We start from the raw sequence: 24,802 nt of genomic DNA on the forward strand, positions 1-24,802 counted from the left end.
TTTTAAAAACACCACAAACCAGTGCCGTTCAGAATATGATGCAAATGTTAGCCAGGCCTCTAAAATGCATTGGTCGATGGCGATTACTCACTATTATGTATGTGCTAGAATGTAAGAGGACGCATTTTATAAAAACAAATAATACTGGATCTATATTTACATTTATTCTTGCCTTCGGTTTGGGAATGGCATTTATACAATCGTTTGCTAGAACAACAGCAGACAAAGCTAGTGGATATTAAGCAATTGCAATAGGACTGGTTTAGGTTCAGACATGACAGTATATTAGGCACGTGTGTACCTTTTCAAAAAAATAGACAATAACTTAAAATACATAAATAAATTAAAATCAACTCTTGCAAAGTTACAGCTTTCTACTTTCACTCGTAAGACCATCGCTCTATGAAAACATGTAAATCAGCCAATCAGCGGCCGTCTATCCATAAACTGACCAATCACAGGTTGATATGGGTCGGCACTTCCGGCTCAAGTCTAGTCCATCCGTGCAGGTAAGTGAACGTGAATTCTGTACTCTGTCATGTAAAAATGTATTTATTTATGTCATTTCAGTTGTGGAACAATGCCCCTTTCAACGTAAAATATTAAAGTAGACGCAGAGGAATGTAATTTTCCATTTTGCTTATCCTTTTGTGAGCGTTAGGTATTATGACAAAGTAATTTCATCTCCGAGGTTGTAGTCAACAGGCCAGAAATTGTTTGGCTGCAAAAAAAAATATTTTAGTCCAGCACAAATAACCTCAAAATGAACTTAAAACTACTCTAAAAGGGTCGTTTGACCTGTAGTGACAGCTGAGAATGTCAGCTGAAATTTTATCCTTTCGGTTCGCCTTAAAGATGCGAATGGTGATGAAAGAAAGGCTGTAACAGAGCAGAGACTGTCAGCTGATGATGTTAGCATGCTAAACAGTGAATCTAAGGCGGGTGGCCGCCTAAATGAGTAAATGCAATTAATATCGGACTGTATTTACGAAATCTCTAATGAATATTATTAATTATATTTGAATGTATGTGCTCTTTTGTTTTTTCTACAAGTTTTTTTTAGTTGTTGTTATTATTGTATTGGAACTGGTTGAGAATGTGGTTGTATTTTAAAAACTAGTGAGCTGCTACCTGTACAGAGTGCCGAACGTGTATATGATGCCAAAAAATGCTGTCTAGGTAGGCAGCACACTAGTATTTGAAACGCGGTCTGTAACTCCATCATCTGCCCCGAGACATCAAATTTGCTAAAGCGCTTTTTACTAGTCTTTTATAACATTCTAGTCTTTTTTTAGATATGGTTGAATTTTTTTTTACTGTTTTATTGAGATTTAATTACATATTAAGCTACTTTATTTATTTACTGCTTAACACGGTGGGACAAGGATGGGTGAATGAAAGTATACATTCACCCACAGTATATATTTCAATTGCTTTAACAAGTTTCAGTGACTAATTTATGTCATGTTTTTATTGAAATATAAAAATATTTTAAAAGGATCAAATCATTAACACTCACAAAATTATGTAAATGAGATGCAAATTATTAATTTTAGAAAATTACAATTTAAAATCTTTAAAAAAATATGGTGTGGTATAATTGATGTATACATTTTTATTAATGGGATTAAATGGTTCATGCTTTTAAATGTATGTAAATGAGATACAAATTATTATTTTAGAAAATTACAATTTGTAATCTTTAAAGAATTATGTGATTTGTTTGGATTATGGGCTGTTACACTCAAATAAATGAATAGATGTATGAATTGTAAGGATTATGGGCCAGGGTCAGAAATTACCTTTTATTATTATGGGGCAAACTTTGCCACCTAGATCTGATTTTTAGGGGCTTTTTTTTTTTACCCATAGAAGGGCATTAAAAAAATCACTGTCATTCTTTTATGTAAAATTCTTGATTTTTAGTCATTTCTATAATTAATATTATTCAAAATTAATTCCTTAAGGCTATTACCAATTTTAATCAGCATCATATTTTGTGATAATGTGCATTAGACTTAAATACAGAAAAAATTAATTAATCAGGTGTTTAAAGGAATCCATTATGGGGCATTTTTTGCCCCAACATTTTGAATTCTGGCCTTTTTTTGTCGCTGTCAGTGGCGTTTTTGGCTTAAGCCCCCGATAATTTCTGACCTTGTTATGGGCTGATAAACTCTTATAAATGCTAAAAAAATTATATTTTTGTTTTTGTCTGGCTACAGACTGAACCACTGCCTTTTCTGTTTGGGAGTTATTCAGTTACATTTGGAATAACAATGGCAGTTCCAGTAAATCAACCATTGGGACGAATACCAAGCCTCTATAAGGTGAGACAGACTCCGTTGTAAGCCATATATGTTTGTTTGCATCTCTTTAAATAAATAGAAAGTGTATTGTAATTAATACATTTGTGGAGGTAGGGGAAATTGTCCCTTGTGTAAGTGTACTGTAAATTGTTTAGATTAAATAAATGGTCAGCCAATACTGAAGAAAAATAATCTATTCTTATTTTAAGCAGTAGATGGTGCTGTTATTCTTGCAAAACAATTTGTATGGTAATTTTTACAAATATTGAGTGTACGTTTATAACATTATGCTTTGTGTTATATCACCCTGGAATTAGTTTTAAAAAAACTAATTACCACAGCTGTGAGGGGGTTTCGATTACAGCTGCTGAGAGAGTGACAGTAAATTTGGCTTCTCCCATGTCACTGTCTTAATCCACTGCTCTCTATTTTTTTCCTCTTCTGGAAAGTCATTAAAACATTTATTTTGGTCTTGGAGCAAATTGGTAAGTGAAAATAATATTAGCTGTGATCTCCCATTCACCGCTGTCGAAGTTTACCCTGCAAAGCTTAACTCCACATTCCAAATCCCTGAGTGTGAAAGAGGTCTATTTGTCTTTCTGCCTGCCTGCATCTACAAATCTAGTCTTAAAATTGTATGCACATGGAGGGTTCTTGGACAAAGTCCTGGTTAGTGCTGTAATGTCAACCTTGACTTCCTTCTTCTGGTACAGCAACTATTTTAGAACTTCTTTCTAGAAGCAACCACATATACTTCCATTATATTTTTCTAGTATGATATTTTGTCAAGGAATGCATTTTTCTCGTATCCACAGTGAATAATGTTTGGGATTGTTTTTCTACTATGTTTTCTCCCTAAATGCACAGGACTGTTTTGGTAATGTCCTAAGCGTCACCGCGATGTGTTGCGCCCCCTATTGCAGTCCTGCGTCACGGCAGGAAACCCTGCGCCTCCAGCGGCCAGTCTGAGTAGCGCGTCTTTCTCCCGCCACTGCGCCGCTCTGCTTCTTTCTGGTCAGACTCGCAAGCCGAGGGAGAGGAGCGAGCCGCCATCTTCCAAACTCGTCGTTTCCCCTCGAACGACAATAAAAAAAAAAAACATATGAAACCGGGGTTTTCTTGTCGAAATTGAGCACGAATGGTCATTCGGAGCAGTAGAAGAGGGGTTTCTCCCAAAGAAGGACCGGGAAGGGACACATTTCAGCCGGTTTTCGAGGCAGTTTTCGGGAGATATTGAAAAACAGCCGACTGAGCTCCTATAGCTTGACTGCCCCCGTTTCTTTCGCCCATTTCGTGATTCCTAAACGCAGCCCAGAGGAGTGGGAGGAGGAAGAGGAGGGGGGGTTACCGTACACCGGAGCGCGCGAGAGGCCGGGGATTTTTCCACCTGAACGTGCAACAGCGGAATCAGCATCTGGATAATTGCTTTTGCCTTTTAAATATTATTTCTATAGTTCTTTGGCGTGGGGATTTATAACACATTTCCCCCACGGAATCGACTGCTCATCACGTGGTAAGTTCCTCGTTTTCTCTTTGTTAGTTTATAACTCGGTAGTGTGTGGCAACTTCAGACATTTTTAATGTAATTATGCTCTAAATCGACGTGCGGTGAAATTCGGCACGCAGAGGGCGTTTCAGTCTCTGAATGCGACGGGAAGACGACGCTGAACGTTCTCGGTTGTTATTTTCCACGGTTTGTTCTGGTTAAATCCGTGAAGTAGGCGGCGTTGAAAGTCAGACCATCAAGGTTGCAAGATCAGCCGACTAGCACATATAACTAAATATATGTGTCAATATGTTTGAGTGTCTTTACGAAAGCTCATAGCTGGTAACTACACATCAGCACTTTGTGATCAGACAAGTTTGTTAGTTCACTCAGGTGTTTTGTGTGTGCATATTTTCTATTCAGTCTTGAGTAGGTTAAAACCATGCAGTATGCGCGCGCGCGTGTGTGTTTGAGACGATGGGTTGGGTGCGCAGTATATATCCTGATTCAGGCTTTGCGTATGTATGCTGCATCTAGATCAGTAGGCTTTCGATTTTACTAGAGCATATCGTACGTATCACTTTTTCGGTTAGTGTTTCGCGTGGATATTGTCCCGACATGTTCACAGCCATTTAAGCCTATGCATCACATGGGTTTCCAATGCTATAGAGATTAATTTAAATACTACGAAGGCGTGCTGGCCCTTTAAGACGCAAAAAAACAAACGCGTGTTATCACTTGTGAGGGATTTTTCAATTTATTGTATTCGGCCTGCCTCCCTTTTAAAGTAAATACATCGTGTAAACTTGATTTCCTGTGTTGATGCATGTATGTGCAAAAATTATTAAATCCGGTGGTAAACAGTTACAACTTTTGCATTGAGCCTGGACGCTGGGAGTTTTCCGTAACTAGATGTATTACATAATATTTGGTTGGATTTTTCCCCCTCTCTCTTAGGTCGAGTTCTGCCCTCGGCCCGCTGAACGTGACGTCGACGGAAATGTTTTAAAAGATTCGAGTCGTTCTTTTAGAATCTTTTTGAACTGAATAACGAATGGCTGTCTCAAAACGTTCCAAACGCTGTTCCAAATGTTGCCCAATCAACTATTCTTTATGACCTTAAGCTCGTCCTAACCTTTGTTTTCAGTAAAATCTACGGGTTATTTATATTCACCGCAGCATTTTGTCTCGCTGTGGACAGCAGAGGGCTTTTATGTTTAATAGAACATTAACCTGCTCAACCTGTGGTTAGTGTAACGTGCTGTACTTTTCCATTATATAATGCGTTACGTTGCATATTTTTGCAGCACACACTTGATATATTCAACATGTTCCTCATTTGTACGTTATGTTTATAGTTTAAAGACACCGTTTATATCTGGCAGGCTTTCATTTTTGATTAATGACTTGATTGTATTTGTATGCATCATGCATGAGAGACTAGACCTTTGAACCCTTAATATGATGATTCATTCAGCCCTTAATAAATGTATAATACATTTTATTAAGCTTCACATTGCCTATCCCCCAAAAAAGTCACCTTGATTGGAATTTACAGGATGGGGGCTTACTGGTCTGAAAGCCTGTTGTTCTCATATGTGGGTAAAGTGCTCCTATCACATGGTTGAAACAAAGGCTTTCCTGGATCCAAACCTCCCAACCCCCTTTATAGATACTGTATTGATCCCTGATGGGAAAGGCAGTCTCTCTCTTTTTTGAAGTGCCGTTTGTTCCTTTTGCTCTGTATTGCCGGTCTGTTTTGGATGTTTTTCTGTTAAAGTAGCTCTTCGATTGTTACTGCATTGACCGCAGAGAACATGGATTTGTGGGACATTTTAATAGTCTCATGCGGTCCGTATGTGATGATGAGCTTTTGTGTCCTTTTTCATTCTATCCAAATTCATCATCATCCTACATCCCCTCCTCTCAGAAAGAACTGTTATGTAACATCAATTGCATTGACTAAGTGCCTTAATTTTTACAAGGCCGTCGAGTCATTTTCAAAATCTCATCGACACGTTCTATCATTTTTTCCTTCAGGGTTTTTCATTTAGGTTATTTGTTTTGTTTTTTTGTGTGCTACAAAGGAGCAGATCAGATTAAATGTTATTGATAGAACACTGTGACCTTTTTTGCAGTTGTTTAGACTGTAATTTACTGGTGGTTATAAGCTTTTTCTTCTATGAGAGCACGTAGATCCTATAATTTATGTCCATAGATTTGTATTCTATACCTTTTGTGTGGGCCGCCACAGTTCTCAGCTGCATGAAATCATTGTTTTTGGCTCCCACACTGCTGAAGACTGTCAGACTGAATTTAGAAGAAGAAACCTTTATTTTTGTCACACATTATACATTTGCACATATAGAGTGAAATACTTTTATTCACATATCCCATCTAAGCTGGGGTCAGAGCGCAGGGTCAGCCATGATACGGTGCCCCTGAAGCAGATGGGGTCAAGGGCCCAACATTGGCATCTTGGCGGATGCTTGAACCCCCCAACCTTCTGGTCAGTAACCCAGAGCCTTAACTACTAAGCCACCACTGCCCCAAAAGTGAGTCAAAACTTTGTGAATTATCACTTTGAGGCATTTAAAATAAGGCTTTCTGTAATCCTGTTATCAGTTTGAGTATTGATAGTGGTCGATCGATATGGCCAATATTCAGACTTTTTTAATTCTCGGCATTGGCCAATACATTTTCCTGTTTGGCCATTTTTTTCTTGAGGGTGCTGAAAAACACCTGCTTGCATGTGAAGTGACTGAGACATGCAAACGACCAGTCATGGTTCGTATTGTTGTTATGTGCCATCGTGATACTACAATAATAGACCGGTGTGCAACACGGTGTCATTTAATTGGTCCACATATCAGAGCAGCAGACGTGTTTTAGCTAAGTGTTAAAGTGCTCGCCTTTTTCATTCCCTGTAACTTCTCTAATGATAAAGGCAAATTTCAATAAAACTTCTATTATATACCATCTGCAAATATACAGATATCTAGTTTAAAAAGATGTAATTCACGAACCCCATAAAATCTAATCTAATATCTTCCTCTGAAGCACACATTCTATCAGTCAGAATCAAAAACTTAAGTATAAGGATCAAAAAGTTCCTTGATTCTCAAAAAAAATGCTGCCACTGAAGCTGTATACTTGGGTACGATGTAAATTAGGTGCTTTTCAAACTGTTCAGAGATCAGTTTCCTTTAGTGTTCCATTCGTTATAAACAGATTTCAGTTAATCCATTAACTGATTAGGCAACAAGGAGGTAAAAGGGCTTCACGTGTGCTATAAGTAAATGTCATATTCACTATGTACTGTATGTACAATTGGTTTGATTCTGTCATTTTTTGAGTAAATCTGGTTGCTAATGTGGACATGCCATCAATAGTTACTGGACTACTGTGTGTACTGTTATTTCCTCCTTCCTAATATGTTAATAATTTCTTCATGTGCAAATAAATTACAAAAATTTGATGACTAAACAGAAATCTATCTATCATTTAAAATACAATAGTATTTTTTAGTTTTGTGTGAAATTGAGTAAATATAGTGCTAAATAAGAGTTTATTATAATTTGTATTTTTAGCAATTTTATGTTTGTTATTTACTCTAGTAAATTATGATGCAGTTGAAGTCATAAGTTTACATACACCATAGCCAAATACATTTTAACTTGTTTTTCTTTTTTTCCCCCTCACTATTCCTGACATTTGATCGTAGAAAACATTCTCTGTCTTAGGTCAGTTTGGTCAATGTGAAATGTCAGAATAATAGTAGAGATGATTTATTTCAGGTTAAATTTTTTTCATCGCATTCCCAATGGGTCAGAAGTTTACACACACTTTGTTAGTATTTGGTAGCATTGCCTTTAAATTTTTTAACTTGGGTCAAGTGTTTTGGGTAGCCTTTCACATGCGTCTCACAATAAGTTGCTGGAATTTTGGCCCATTCCTCCAGACAACTGGTTTAACGGAGTCAGTTTTGTAGGCCTCCTTGCTCCCACACGCTTTTTCAGTTCTGCCCACAAATGTTCTATTGGATTGAGGTCAGGGCTTTGTGATGGCCACTCCAATACCTTGACTTTGTTGTCCTTAAGCCATTTTGTCATGGTTGGGATGGTGTTCTTCGGCTTGCAAGCCTCACCCTTTTTCCTCCCAACATAACGATGGTCATTATGGCCAAACAGTTATATTTTTTTATTGATCAGACCAGAGGACATTTCTCCAAAAAGTAAGATCTTTGTCCTCTTGTGCACTTGCTAACTGTTGACTGTCTTTTTTATGGTGGTTTTGGAGCAGTGGCTTCTTCTTTTCTGTGCAGCCTTTCAGGTTATGTCGATTATAGGGTTTGCTTTATTGTGGATATAGATACTTATCTACCAGTTTCCTCCAGTATCATCACAAGGTCCTTTGCTGTTGTTCTGGGATTGATTTGCACTTTTCGCACCAAACTATGTTCATCTCTATGAGACGGAATGTGTCTCCTTCCTGAGCGGTATGATGGCTGCATGGTCCCACAGTGTTTATACTTGCATACTTTTGTTTGTACAGATGAATGTGGTACCTTCTGGAATTTGGAAATTGCTCCCAAGGATGAACCAGAATGTTTTTTTTCAGAGGTATTGGCTGATTTCTTTTGATTTTCCCATGATGTCAAGCAAAGAGGCACTGAGTTTGAAGGTAGGCCTTAAAGGGTAACTAAACCCTAAACCAACTTTTTTTAGTTAATGATCTGCAAGCATGGGGCTTTATTAGTACTGGTCATTGATTCAAGTAATTTTTTTGACATTTGTGTATAAAGTGTTTTAATTCTACAATATATGGTGTAAAAACGTCTGAGGGCTGCCCTCTTCAGGTTGAACGGTGGTTACTGCAGTTGAATTTTCCTATTGGCTGTTTGCGGTACTTCGTGACGTAAGCGGTGACAGCTGACGTAAGCAGGTTCCAGCTCACCACGCCAGATTCATGTACAAGTCGTGTTGCGACCGTGTGAGGAATAATAATAACATAGAGTCTGACAGCAGCTGTCAATTAATCCGTCACTACGAGTCTCAGGTGCCCCCCCCGCTCAGCCCCGCACTCGGTTCGTTCCCTCTATCCCCGCCGGGGTCTGCCCACTTTTCCAGCATTTTCAAATATTTCTAGTGGGTGGAGTCAGACTCTGAGCAGGTGTTTAGTTACCCTTTAAAATACATCCACAGACACACCTACAATTGACTCCAATTAGCCCAAGTGAATTGGCTAATTGCCTAAAGGCTTGACATCATTTTCTGGAATTTTCCAAACTGCTTAAAGGCACAGTTAACTTGGTGTATGTAAACTTCTGACCCATTGGAATTATTTGATATTAATTTAAAGTGAAACAATCTGCCTGTAAACAATTGTTGGAAAAGTTATTGGTATTATGCACAAAGTAGATGTCCGAAATTAATTGCCAAAACTATAGTTTGCTAATTTGAAATCTGTGGAGTGGTTAAAAAATGTAGTTTAATGACTTCAACCTAAGTGTATGTAAACTCCTGACTTCAAGTGTGTATCAGCCACCCTGCTCTCTGGATATTGGCATTGGCAATTAAAAACCCCATATTGGTTGACCTCTAATTGATACTTACAACTTTCAATATAACTCATTTTCAGTTTCAGTTTGAAGGATATAAATCAGGGTCACAAAGTACCTGTACTTTTTTTTTTTTTTTTCTTCTTTTACTTTTGACTCCCAAACCTCAAGGTTTGGTTTTATTTTAAAATTGGCCTTATATCCTGGTGTGTAACTCTTGAAGTGCAATTTAAACTTTGTTGTCCTTGGCAGAGTCTAAGGTTGGCAATACGTTGTACTCTGGGAAGTTAAAAACAAAAAGTGAAAGACTCCTGACATGGGCTGCATATAGGGTTGCCTAAAATATAGGATCGTCCCATCTTTAAAACTAAAAAGTCAAAATCTCCAATATTTTAAGCTGGTCCATTGGTGTGACTGCGAAATCATTCAAGATCGTTAATTTAACCTTGATATTTGTTGTAAATGCAGATAAGGGACATTTTAGTCCACACATTGTGCTCAAACGTCCTAATACTGTCACGGGTGTGATACGGGACCATCTGAAAAGTCCTCACAAGCTCAACTGCCATCACTACAGACCATCTCCACCCCACCCACCCACTAAAAACTTTAGACAGTGTCCTTTATTCTACAGCTCCACAAGAGGCAACCCTAGCTGCATCTGAAAACATAGGCAGCTGACTTGCTGTTTAACCTGTTGATAACCCTTTTTGAGCAAAAACCATGAAAATGACATACCTGAACTTAAATGGTTGTATTTACTGGACCCTTCTGATGGAGGCTTAATGGGCGGCTGTGGCTCAGTTGGTAGAGCGGGTCGGCCACTAATCGCAGGGGTGGTGGTTCAAATCCCGGCCCACACGACTCCACATGCCGAAGTGTCCTTGGGCAAGACATAGGCAAAACCAAGACTTGCTGTTTAACTCCAAAGTTGCTCCCAATGGCAGGCTAGCACCTTACATAGCAGCTGAATGTGTGTGTGTGAATGGGTGAATGAGACGCTATGTAAAGCGCTTTGAATAGCGTTAAGGCTTAAAAAGGTGCTATATAAGTGCAGACCATTTACCTTTGGAGTATGGACACAGTTGTAGTATCTTTTGAAAGAAGACACTTTGGGCTTTATTTCAGAATTAATATATGTTGTTATTTTTTTTTTAAGTTTGAGAAGCTGAAGTTTATAGAAATAGAAGTATTTTGTGCAGAACATGTATTTATAATCTAAAAAAACAATAATAAAAGTACCAAGACAACCCAGAAATACTATGTTCTCAAAGCCACAAGTCTAAAGAAGTTACGTTTCAAATTTGAAGATGATCTAACAAAAAATGAGGTTCCTGCAACCTTTTTTTCTCTGAAAATCACTGCTGGTATACAGAGTAAAATTAAGGCTCCGCCTTTCAGGACGACACAAAATCTGACTGCACTGCTTGGCTATTCTGAATAAAACTAATAAAATGTAAAAAATAGTTTGAGATAGACTTTGGAGACACGCTCATTTTGTTTATGAGACTATACAGTTTTACAACATGAATGCTGCTCAGATTGCATAGTTTGTTGAAGAACGATGACGAAGGTTAATTCTTTCAGGCAAGATCTCATGTGAACAATGGAGAATATATCAATATTTCCCAGATTGATCACTTTTATGGACAAAAAGTGCTATTGGATTTTTTTTTTTTTCAATGAATGCTTGACATGGACAGTTGATCCAAGTGTGGCGAACTGGATTCATCTGGCAATCATGTTTTCAAAGGTATGAAGTCCTGTTTTGATATTGCAAGTTTACTTCTGCATTGTGATGTATTTCCGAGTGAAACAGCTGTAGGGTATGGGTTTTGAGTTTATCCATTGGTTGTTGATTGGATTGTGAAAATATGGGTGTTGCATAGCGGAACTGAGGCAGATCTGAAAGCGTGTTTGCAATGGACACACACACCCCCTACCTAATTGTGCTCGAGTCAGAGCCAGTTATGAGTGATATTGAGTGGTGATCTCATCACGTTTATTGTCAAACTGACAACATAAACGCACGAGCACATTGCAGTCTTTGCTTACGAAGAGGCTGTAGCAGTTAAAGAATGAGTAAAAGTGAACCATATTTTTACGTTTTGAGTCACAATAAATATAAACACTAAATATAAAGCAAAAAACTAGGGCTGAGACAACGCGTCGACGCAAAAAATACGTTGACGCAAAATATGCGTGTCGATTTGTCGGACCCAAAACAAAGATGGCGGCGCCGGCGACTAGTAGCAACACCAGTGGCTCCTCAGACTATCAGAAGTGCAAGGCGGCATGCACTCGTTCCTCTAAAGTATGGGAATTCTTTAATTTAAAAGGAAACAATTCCGTGATATGTCGTCTTTGCAAAATGGAGATGGCCTTCCATTCTAGCACCACGGCAATGCACCAGCACCTTAAGAGGCGCCACCCGGTTGCAGCTGCAGATGACAGAGCACCGTAAGTTTTTTTTCAACTCCCCACATTGCACTCGATGTTGGAGTAGGCTATAATACGTTGTCGACACCTAAAGTTTTCACTTATAGCTATTAATAATGCGCTTATAGCTATGAATGTCGTGAAAAATACATAGAGGACACTGACAACGCGCTGACAGACAGGACCAAGCAGGTAACATTTAATAAAGTCTCAACTTTCAAATTTGGTCATTCAAAGAAAGTTAAACCATAAATAGGCCTACTATTTTGTGGCTCTTTAATGTGTCGTGACAGATTGCCTCAGTTAAAGCTGCTCGTGAACCGATCATCTTTTCCTTGGTTAATTTATAGCATCAAATAGGCTAAACATGAATGTAGCCTACATCAGAAGGACTGTTGTTTTAACCGCGGAAAGACGTCAGTACGGTAGCCTACAATCCATTATTCAAATTCAAATCCACCGACGTTAATCTTCTCTCTCCTGACTACTTTGTCAGACAAAAATGGCATATTATGATTGATTGATCAGATTGCCAGTCAATCAAACTCCCGGCAAATGTTTTTTTTCTTTACATTTTATACACCCCCACCCCCGATGAAACCGGTATTACTGGTGTTGTCACAAGTCGATTAATCGAATCGAAATCGAATCGGACTGAAAAAAATTAATCGTTAGATTAATCGATGCATCGAAAAAATAATCGCTAGATTAATCGTTTAAAAAATAATCGTTTATCCCAGCCCTAATTGTATTGCTGTTTGTTTATTATAAGTTCAAGTCATTGTCGAGTCTTCCACTTCAAGTCAAGTCAAGTCTCAAGTAACTTGTTCTCAAGTCAAAGTGAAGTCAAGTCATTTTCGTACTTTAAAGAGCAACATGCAGGTTGGACACCCCTATATAGCATAGTGTATGTTGATGATAAAACAACTAGATTTTCTGAACTGGAGTAATATATATTTAGCCATTAACGATATTTTGAGATAAATTGTGATAAAATAAGTTCCGCGTCTATAAAGCACTAACCGGAAGTGACGATGGGCGAGGGAGTCTGGTCAAGTTCAAGCTCAGGTTACAATGGATGCGAATGAAGAAACCGAGTTCTCCGGTGTGGTTTTGCAATTTATTGGAGAGTATAACGTTAGCCAACGGGGATACAAAATCAGACGGAGGGCGGCGGAGAACAGTTTGAATTGAAATGCGGGGAAACGGTAAAGTTGGGCTAGCTTCCTGCCAATAGCATTGTGCAAACTACTAAATTCATTTCAGAAGGCAGACAATTACGTTACGACAACCTGTCCTAAAGCCCAGTCTCTCTCCCTCTCTCTGTATTATTATACTAAATAAATTTTAAATATTTAATATTATAAAAAATATATTATATAAAAATATTATACTATTATTATTACGAAATTACACAAATTAAGAGTTAAAATAATTATAAGTAAGACTTACTCTGCTAAGTCCTCTTTTCAGTTGCACAGAATGTCTGCTAACATTAGCACTTGGTCCTAGAGTCCAGCCCGCGCCAAAATCCGGTGTAAACTTTGACGGTGGGCTTGATTCCATCAAGTGCACCGAGAAACAGCATCAGTAACCAGCCTCACGTGGTCCTTACTCCGAAATCCCATCCGAGACTCCAACAAATCTCCAGGTCGATAATTCTCCGAGTGAAATGTGCGCCACAAACGACCGAGTGTGTGGTAACAGACGCGGCAGTGAAGTCTGCTCTCTTCACCTGCACAAAACGCACCCAAGACCGAAAAGCCTTGTTTTTCCTAGAAGGAAAATGATGGACACGATGTCCTGACAGGCTGGAATTCATGCAACCAGCACAAACATAATAATTTACCATTATGGCTTCTCTAAAACTCGATCTAAATCTTTCTGTCTCTCACTACTGCTCTAACTACATCAACACCCAACAATGAGAGAGCTGACCGCGAGCTCTTTTGTTTGCCTCGCCCTACGTCATATGACGCGTTGCTATAGCTGGAAAGGCGTATTCCAGAGCCTAGCACATTTTCATCAAAATCTCCACATCAAATGAGATTTCATTAGTAATTTCTACATATGTGTTTTTAAAAGACCTCTGCAGACAATATAAAGTATTAATTCAGTTATAAATTCAACCTGCATGTTGCTCTTTAATCAAGCAAGTCACAAGTCCTGAAAATTGTGACTCGAGTCAAACTCGAGTCATGTGACTCGAGTCCCCCACCTCTGGAAATTAGACACCGGTGTTAGACATAATTTAGCTCAGGTGTAAGCGCCCTTACCGCTTTTCTCTCCCGGACGGGTGCTTGACCACGCCCCCGCTGCCACACCGTGTTTCGTTAAAGCTTATTTATTTTTGTTACAAGCCGTGTTTCGTTAAAGCCTGAGTAAAGTTCATTTGTTTCAATGTACTGGTAGGCACCTGCGGCTTATTTATGTTTAAAATTATATTTTATTTAATAATCAGTGGGTGCGGCTTATATTCAGGTGCGCTCAATAGTCCGGAAATTACGGTAGTAGTATTATAGTAACCATGACTGTAGTCACCATGGTTTTCTGAACAGAAATCATGGTTTTGATACAATTATCCATAGTTTTACAATAAATCTACAGTAATACTGTAGTTTATATATAGTAACCATGATTATACTATAAATTGTAACCATGACAATAACTGTTTATATTGTGTTTACTATGATTTTACTACAAATGCCATGGTTAAACAGTTTTTTGTTGTAAAACAATGATTGTGTTTCAAGTGCACAACTGTTGAAGTGTTTACCAAATAGATTATTATTTGGACAAGGTACTTCACTTATGGTTAAAAGTAGCCTTAACATTAAAGAAAGACCGTAACCCCCAAGGGTTTTGTGCAATATGAAGTAACAAAGTTGACTAGGAAAGTACAAGCTAGTATGGAAGCCATGAAACGGAAGTTATGGCCAACTTTATTACTGTTTTGTGATGTTTTTTCAAGTGAACCAGCTTTTCGAAACAAGAAAAGTAATGTAGGGTGGGAACTTTGTTTACGTTAGGACAGTGCTGGAGCCATTGTGCAAATACAGATGAATGTGAAACAAGCGAGTAGAAGCTAATTAGTCCACGTTTTGAATAGCAATACAATTGGTATAAAGAACACTTATTCGAGTGGTATATCCAAGAAACCTCTGTCTGCAGAGGAATATATACAGTATCTAAGCTCCAGCGAGTTTCCTTTCGTCCAGCTTAGGCATCAGTATGTCTTATTTAGAAGTCATCATTCCTAGGCTGTATTCTATACGAAGGCAATTGCCCTCCACTCTGAGAGCCTCAGAAGGCTGAAAGGTGATAATGGTAAATGAAAACAAATTAAGCGATTCTTATTGTAAAAGGCATGATCAGCGTCAGTTAGAACGCAGCCAGATCAGCGGCAGTTAGTGTTCTCGTTCTAGAAAGCATTTGATTGGACAGTTTCTCATGCCATCTGTGTCATCATGACTGTGCCTCGGCCTGTCGAGCTGGAAGAGAGAGACGGCTGATTTTAAATGCTGATATCTTCTGAAACCAATTTGTCAGCATTTGGAAGTACATAGATTATAGATTATTTTAAAGAGAATAAATATAGACTAAAGGCAGCAAAACTTAAAATGTATATATTTCATTTCGAATTTAAAAAAAACGATGGTTTCTTCATAATCTGACACTGTGTGTGGCATATGTAATGTAAAAACATCATATACAGTTATAGACTGTGATGAGGGAGTGCTGTTGTGACATTAGGTAAGTGTAATTACACACCAGCTTTGTTCTCAGGATAAAACAATATACCCTGGGAAAATGTTGCTGGTGATAAGCTCAACCTGCCTAAGAATAGTCTCTGGTTTATAAATGAGTGCTAGAATGCAAATTGTGAATTTAGTGAGATCTAGGCAGGGAAACATGTCTCCTACCTACACAGGGTTCAGGATTCATTAAAATAGTTGTTTTTGACCTTCACACTTTTCAGGGAGTGAAAGGGAGATGTTATCACGGTCCATGAAGCAGATCATTTGAAAGCTTTCCTAGTGTTGGGTCATTGTTTGCGGGCCAAGATAACAGCCACCGAGTTTAGAAAGGGCAGAAAAAATTATAAAATTAGCCAGCATATTAAATGCTGTGATTTAATATGAATATAAGAGTGTGGGCTTGACCGACAAAAGATCTATTGAATGAACAGCCACATCCTTTTTCTTTTTACACATATGACACTATATTTGTGTTTCCCATTAATTACCTAGACTGTGGCGGCTTAATTTTACCTGCCACGGTTTCATAATGAACCAAAAATATTTTTACACTTCTCTTAATAACATAAAAGATCTCTAACATTGTGTTTTGTGCTGTTGCATTTCCCATAGTCAGTCAGCCAAAGCTGATATTGAGAATTTTCCAATTTTACTACCGACTACTGAAATCTTGGTATTGTGATAATGTATAGCCTTTATTGTGCATTGTAGATCTTGCTGCAATAACATGATGAAAAAGGAGATCTCATTCAATAGAAGTGTGAGCATCCCTGCTGTAATTGTGCAATGGAGGCTTTTCTTTGTTTGACTACCATACGTAACAAAAAATAATTACAATATAACTATAGCCTCCTCCCCTACCAATGCAGTTTACATTTCTGTCGCAGAGAATTGAGTTGATTGGATAGGTAGACTATTAAGTTGGGCATCAGTCTTATTTTTAGAAAAAATCTACAACATAAACCATGACATGTTACTTGAGCATGTAACTTAAATGTCCTTTTTTCTCTCTGGACAAGTAACTTTTATACTCCGATACAAGGGAATGACCAATTTACTTGTCCGGATGACAAGCAAATAACAATGCTTAATGCCGAGCCCTGGCTCAAATGTATGCTCTAGTCAATTTTGTGGTTTGACCATTTGTTAACTGGGTTAAACTCCATCCTGTTTACCATGAATTGTTTGCTGTGTCATCACCATTCATATCTATACAACAATGTGCTTAGGATTGAATTTCTACTAGAGCACAAAATTGTTTACAAGAGCAAAAAGTTCTTCTTAGATCTAGCCTCTTAATTTTGCTCTCAAAGTGCACCAGATTGATGCATTTAACTTAATGTACAAAATGTTTTTAATGTGGGAGCATGCACCTGGACCACCATGCACCACGGCGTGCGTGTCTCCGTGAGCGATTGCACTGGAAAATAGCAGAACATTTGTAGCGAGTGTAAGTACAGCACAGAAACTCATTAAAGAGTATTTCACAGAGATAACTATGTAAACAAGCAGAATATACAGCTCTGCTCAAGGACATCTGCTTTACTTTATGCTATGTGCCTCAAACCAAATGCTGAATATTTTTGAAAGAGTTGATGTGACTAACCTGGCAAACTTGGGCAAATTCTGTGATATATTTAGTGCTCAAAAGCGCTCATTGTATCAACATGTAACCTTGTGGACTCGACTCGTGCTTCCACCCGGACCAGCTAAGCTCTCAGAAATCCTGTAGAAGTCAGCCAAACAGATTTGGTCTGAATGTCCCGAGAAGGCATCTGACGCTTATAACACACAGACTCTGGGCGTGCCATCCTAGGCTGAGACTACTAGTGTACTGATGTTCACAATGTTGGTTAAATATATCTTACATTTTCGAAATGTTACCAAGCCTTTTTTTGTTTTCTAATATTAAATAGTCTGTTGTAATAAGCTATTGGAGTTCATGTATCCTATCCCAAAACACATTACACTAAGACTTTTCATTATATAATGCATTGTTTTGTAGGATGTCACATGTTGGTGTGGTTGCAGTATTTTAATGGAAAACTGCTCTTAAGAAAAATGTAAATAATATCAGGGTGTAACTTGTAGTTGTAGTTCCTTCATAGAGATTATGGATAAAAGGATTATATATCAAGGCCTCTCCCCACCCAGGGAGATTTGGATGCAGCGACTCTGCTATCAAAGACATATCAAATGTTTTTATTACATAATCCAATTAGACATCGCAGCTAAAGAAGCCCTTACTCTAGAAATCACACAGTGTAGTGATTTAACTTTAAATAAAGTCTATTCTTTAACTTTAAAAATAGACATGATCAAATTGTATATACTAGGTGTCATGTTGGTCATTCAAGACTGACACTTGGCTTTTTATTAAAAGGTGAAGAACCTCCGTCATGTCTTCACTGTCAGACTGTACTGACTATTACACACATTTTATTGGATTGTGCTGTTTTTAATACTATTAGACTAAGGTTTTATTCAGAAACAAGCTTAACAGATTTTTTTTTAATAATGTTTCTAACATATAAAAAATTATTATTTAATTTGTATGTTTTGTGATATTTAATCTGTTCTCGCCATGTGGATAGCCTTGCTGCTAACATGCTAAAAAAAATAAAACATGTTCATAATCCAATTTGTAATTGACTGCAAAGCGTGACTTGTGGCATTAAAGGTTACTTTAGACTAGGTTTGCAACGGTATGAGATTTTCACGGTACGATAACCGTCTCAGAAAATATCACGGTGTATGATATTACACTATTATTATTATCAGTTACAATGGCCCTTAAAGGAGTGAAAACAGAAGGGATTTTTTTTTTTGGTTAAACAAATGCTTTATTATAATTGAAACTTGAAACCATTTTGTTTATTGAAGTATGTGTAAAAATAAAGTCTCCCTTGTGAAAATAAATAGAATAATTAAGAAAGAACAGAATTATAATAATAAACCGAATTATAAACATGATTAAAAATAGCATGCAACTACAACATGTTATATAACTAAAGCATGTTAGTTTACATGCTAGCATAGCATGTTAAAATAACTACTAAATTAAAAATAACATCAGCTGTGTGAATTTTAAAGTAATGTCCGATGATTATTAATAATTAACTGTAGACAGCACCTGTCTGTACCTTTAACTCGGTGCTTCTCAACTGGTTTTGCTTCAGGACAGATTTTACATTGGAAATCAAGTGGTGACCTGTCATAGATCAAACATAACCTGTATTTAATATATTTGGGGTTGCATTTCCTTTTATGTTGCATAGTTCATGGTTTTCGAGTACAAGGACATGCATCAAGTGACATTATTTTTGTTGTTGACATCAACAACAAAAGTGAAAGGAAGTTTTCTCTCCCCCCTTTTAAAAATTGAAGAACATATTATTATTATTATATTATTATCCAAACATAATTCAAACAGAACATGCATATTACACAGGAGGAAAGGCTCCACATTACCATGCTTAGGTCAGTGTAGCTAGTCTTAAATATTAGTAATAATAATAATAATAAAAATGTATAATATTTATGAAAAATTAAGTATAAGCTGAAACACATCTTGGAAAAATGCCACTGTTTAAATAAAATGACGTCTAATAGATTCTACCTTTTTAGATCATTTCATATGAAACTATAACATTTTTATTCAAAATATAAGTTAATTTTACTCATGTATCCAGCTGCTAAAAAAGTCCTTTCAACATCACTTTTTTTTTAAATTTTTTATATTTAAGTAATCAAAAATAATTAAAATATAAAGCTGTTACCATCAGAGCTGGCTGTGCCGTTATGTCGCGGGCAATGTGCTGCATTATCGGGGTGTTGATCTAAAGTCAATAACAGTTTAGGCCAATTTGAATTTGATGTGCATATAATAGCAATAAAGTAATTAAGCTAAACTGTTCTAATCTTGATTTGGGTGTGTAGCCAAAACAAATTTAAAATATGGCATGAATGGCATATTTTACAAATCACCATCATAATCACATCTGGTCTTATACGACTCATTTGCCCCGCAGCTGCTATTGGTCAGTATATACAATTTTATAAATCACACAAACTCTTATCACAAATGGCTGTTTTTGTTTTGTTTTCCCCCAAAGTGCAACCACTATGATTTACCCATAATCTTACATGAACAAGATCACCAATGAAGATCCAAAGAGATGAATGGGTCTTGCAACCACAGTGCTTACTGAATGCAGTAACATGGTCAATTTAAATCGGCTGTTAATAAGTTTGAATATAAAATGTCATATTTACTCTACATGGACAAATAATTTTAGTAAAAGCACAAATTGCATGTCTTTTGGTATTTTTTTGATTTTATGCCCCCTTTCTCTGGCTTTAGAGGTGTATTAAACGATGGGATGTGCAATTTCAACATGTCACACTGGCATGTTGAATGAAGTATAAACTGTTTTTTCAATAGTTCACAAAGAAACTACACACGTTTCTTCTGTACCATAAACATCCCTTCAAAATAGATTTTATTATGCCTAACATTAACAAACATTTTTGCAATATTAAATGTTTAAAATATACTTAAAAGTAACTGCCGCACACTGTTGAAGTCTACTATGAAGAACCACACTGATGTTTCATTTGTGACATCACGGTAGTTTTATCTTTTAATCAACATTAATAATCACGATAACAGCATCAATGGCAATAATCAAATTATAATATTTTTCATAATCATACAGCCCTACCATCAATTACATTGTATTATGAAATCAGTCAACATTTTGTGAAAATCTGTAAGGCTATGAGACAAGATCAGTTTTTATAGACTAAATTAAATGATGAAATAATTTGCTCTTATCCACAACAGTATTATAAGCAAACCAGATTTTCTTCTTTGTCCCTCCTATTTACAATGTTATGGACCTTCCTGAATATCCAAGATCTTGGTTTTACATGTAAATATGCATTCTAAATAGTGCTGCACAATTAATCGAAATAAAATCGAAACCGCGATATGACCTTGTGCGATTTATTAAATTGCAAAGGTCTGTGATATAAATAAATAGTATGCTCCCTTCAAAGTTTATTTTCGCTGCTCTGTCCAGTCTATATTAAATTAGGGCATTGTTACCGTGTTTTCAGAGCGGTTCTGTGCTCCACAACTCCCTCTCATGCTTAGCGTATCAAAAGTGCTCTGAGTTCTGTTCCGTTTGCTTACATGCGCTAAACGCTTTATTTACAATAAACTGGCGCGTCCTGCGTGAAGCGTTTTTTATTATTATCTGCGGTAGCAGCATCTCGGTGGATGGTAACATTTGGATATGAATATGATTTGTTTGTGTTTGAATTGAAAAATGGTCTAATTTTGGTTCTTTTTAAGAGGGCTCAAGTGTGAAAACCCCAGTAGCCTTTTTACAGTTGAAAATGTGGAAAATATTACCATCATAATCGCAGTTCTAATCGCAATAGCAATATTTGTCAAAATAATCGCAATATGAATTTTTGTCCAAATCGTGCAGCCCTAATTCTAAATAAATGTCACTTAAGTTACTCTTCTTAAAACAGGCTGTCCCCACTACTCTGTTGAAGTCTCAAGAACAGAGAAAAACACCTAAAAAAAGGAAAATGGCATGTTAATTTCACAAACACACGTCTTCTCCCCCACAATCACTGACAGTGTGTTGCCCACCAACATACTGTCACACCAATTTTCAAGCGAGGCAGTTTAACCACCATTTTTTTATGCTTTTTATTGTAATGGCCATCCCAAAGACGAGATGACATTTCATTTGATGAGCCTTGTTGGCTTAGTATGAGTCACCCCACTTCATTTGTTATGTGTATTAAGAAACAAAGTATTTTTTGAATTAACATAAATTACTTAAATTATACTCATTCATTAAGGTATAGCGCAACAGATTTGATATTTAATAAGAATGGGTTACATGTGAAAGGTTTTGTCTGCAGAATTAATTGGTTTATATTCCAGATTAGTGACGTCAGAAAATTTATTTATTCTCAAAACAAATGAGGCCTAAAGGCCTGGGTTTTCAGTTACACCATGTTGAAATCTGCTTTGACATGATTGGATATACACTTTCCATTTTCATTTGGCCACAAAAATATATCTACAAATTCTAGAAAAACCACTGAGAAAATAAAGAATAAATAAAAATACAATAAATAGCTAAATAAACATCAGTACTCTATAGTATCAGTCAAATGCTGACCATTAAAATAAAGAATAAAAAAATTAATTAAATCGCAAAATAAACATCAGTCCTGTTAAGTATCAGTCAATTGCTGACTATATTAATACTGCCAGTCAATTATTGGCAAGTTGTAAAACAAGAAGCATTTACACCTGCTGAGTTAAGATAAACTGCTGCAGTGGTGTTACACCATATTCTGCTATACAAGTTCAGGGGAAACTTTCAACAGTGGAAAACCAGACTTTTAAATATTACATTTTATGAATGCAACAACTGGAATTGTTCGGATGAGAATGCATGTTTACACATTAGCTTCCACTCAGCTGACAAGCAATGAAAGTAGCTATGTGGTTAGCTAGTTAGCTATAAGCTCATTGTCACAGAGATTAAAATATGGACCAGCATTGGGTCTCATCAACTAGGTAACAGCGTAGTGTGAAATCAACACTCAACAGACACAATCTACCACTGCACTGTTGTCTGATGAGCTGCAAAAAGATGCTCTGATGTTTACCTTTCAATCTGCTACATTACTTCCTGCACTGACAAACTATAGCTGGCTAACACAGCAAACAGATGTGATAAACATGAGTGACATGGTTGTCAGGGTTAACGTTATATTGAAAAGAGAAAATGAGGGGGTCATTGTTTTATTAACTTTCCAGTATGTATTTCACAAACTAGTAAGCAACTTACCGAGAAGACACAGCTTAACTCCGCCATCCATCAGCTCAGAGCCGGAGTGTGTTCTGCTGGACAAACTACGTAATGACACCAATTCTATAAAAGTTTTCATATCTACGCATATCTGTAAACATATACGCCGATACTGATATATCGGTCGGGCACTATTAAAAAGTTACATTTCATTCTTTTGAAATGTGCTTTAATTATGACGTGTATGTTTTTCCTGAAGCTTCACATTCAGGATAAACAGTTTGCAACATGGAGACTTAAGTCACGTCTGAAATCTCATCTCTTTACTCTGGCCTTAATCTTTTTCAAAACAGCTTTCTGAATACACCTTCTGTCTACTGTTAGTCCAACAAAGAGATATTCCCGTCCCCATCTCACACCATTAATTGATTAATGTTGTTGTGGCGGGTCTAAGCAGGTCACTCTAAACAAACTGGACTTTTCAAGAGAGAAACAAACTGGACTTTTCAAGAGAGAAAGAATGCTTAACGTTTTCAAGAAAATTAATTTATAAATGACTAGTTGTCTCTGCATATTAGGCTGGGATTGGAGAAAGTATTTTAACACAGAAAAAGTGAATTAAATCAGCTTTAAAGGGATAGGTCACCCAAAAATGTTTAATTCTTCTATCATTTACTCACCATCATGCCATCCCAGATGTGTATGACTTTCTTTCATCTGCTGAACCCAAAGATTTTTTGAAAAATATCTCTGTAGGTCCATTCAATGCGAGTGAATGGGTGCCAAAGTTTTGAAGCTCCAAAATCCATATAAGGGCAACATAAAATAAAATCCATTAGTAATTTTTCCTTTACTTTATTCTGTATTTGGTGATTCACATTATTTGTGAATATCGCCCCCTACTTGGCAGGGAGGAGAATTTGATCTGTTACTTAAATATTGATCTGTTTTTCACCCACACCTATCATATCATGTCCAAACACATGGATTTAATCATAAGGTCATAAGGATTACTTTTATGGTGCCTTTGTAGATTTTGGAGCTTCAAAATTTTGGCACCATTACACTTGCATTGTATGGACCTACATAACTGAAATATTCTTCTAAAAATCTTCATTTGTGTTCTGCAGAAGAAAGTCATACACATCTGGGATACCAAGAGGTTGAGTAAATCATGAGAGTATTTTCATTATTGGGTGAACTATCCCTTTAACTAGTTCAACACTGTCTACCCATTTAATTAGAACTCATATATGCAAAAACAGGCCATAGAAATAAAATATTTTATTTTCAGAAACGGTGTCTGCCCACCAATCTTACTTATTGAGTTATATTCATGGTAGACTATTGGAGAGATACAAGCCATTTTAAAAAATATATTTATTTGTTTAATTTTACTTTTTAAACTCACATGCAACACAGAATACTTTAGGCTATTTACAGTAATTGTGTCATTGAAAGATGGATGTTTTACTCTCTTGCGTTTGGCTGTAGCAGTTGGGGGTATGGTTGCGTTTGTGCTAGATACTGATCAGATCGCAGAAGCTTGTCACTTGCTACATATTATGTGAAATGTAGGGATGCACCTATACCACTTTTTCTCTTCCGATTCCGAATTTAAAAAGGTACGGTATCATGTTGTTAATTTCGGTACCATATAGGGCTGCACAATTAATCGAAAGACTAATCGCGATTACAATTATGGCTGCCACGATTATGTAATCCTGAAAATTGACAACTACAGCGTTCAGTTGAAGTCTGATTCTATTGCGTCAATGGTTTCTATTTACATGTTTTTGCAGCGGTTGAGGATTCTTACCAATCACTAACATGTCCTTTTGAGCAATGAAATGGCAATGGCCAGTCAGAGCCGCTTAGATTAGTCCTCCGTCCAATCTGTAATGACAACTGAACCTATCTGTAATGACAACTGAACCTAATGCGCAAGTTTTAAACCATCTGAATGAATACTGAAGAAACATCACCTGACACTTGAAAAGAAGCTGTTGTTCAAGAGCGAAAAGCACTTGGTGATTATTTTGGATTCATTGCATATTGCACTGCTCTCTTTCAATTGTAGATGTTTATTGTAGATGTTTAATACACGACAAAACTAAAACGCTCCCGTTCAAGGCAAATTTATTATGCTGATTAGACAGCTTTGTTTTTAATGAGAGCATTCGTGAGAGTACAGAAATTTGTGTGGAGCATCACTGAGCTTGCGACGAAATGCAGATCTCAAACAGTGTAAACCTGCATTGAGTGACAACAGTCATGGGAGAGTTTGTCGCATTGCTCGATTTCTGTGTACAATTTATTAAAAATGTAATAACAAATTTGTTTTGTCATGTTAATAAGTAGGCCAATTTAAATTTGATTTGTACAAAATAGCAATAAAGTAA

General features: G+C 36.8%; 1 protein-coding gene across 3 annotated transcripts in view; it reads left to right on the forward strand.

The window, feature by feature from the left end:
• The first annotated feature begins 2,225 nt into the window (after positions 1-2,225).
• Positions 2,226-24,802, forward strand: part of LOC127647670 (KAT8 regulatory NSL complex subunit 1-like) — a 97,249-nt gene continuing 74,672 nt past the window's right edge. For 2 of the 3 annotated variants that reach the window (XM_052132072.1, XM_052132069.1), the window contains exon 1: positions 3,336-3,822. The gene's annotated coding sequence lies outside the window, so the exon portion shown is untranslated. Of the gene's footprint in view, positions 2,331-3,335; positions 3,823-24,802 lie in introns of those variants that run through there. The other variant, XM_052132071.1, reaches the window with a different exon arrangement.

The sequence above is a fragment of the Xyrauchen texanus genome, chromosome 8 (assembly GCF_025860055.1).
Source record: "Xyrauchen texanus isolate HMW12.3.18 chromosome 8, RBS_HiC_50CHRs, whole genome shotgun sequence".
Taxonomy (NCBI): domain Eukaryota; kingdom Metazoa; phylum Chordata; class Actinopteri; order Cypriniformes; family Catostomidae; genus Xyrauchen; species Xyrauchen texanus.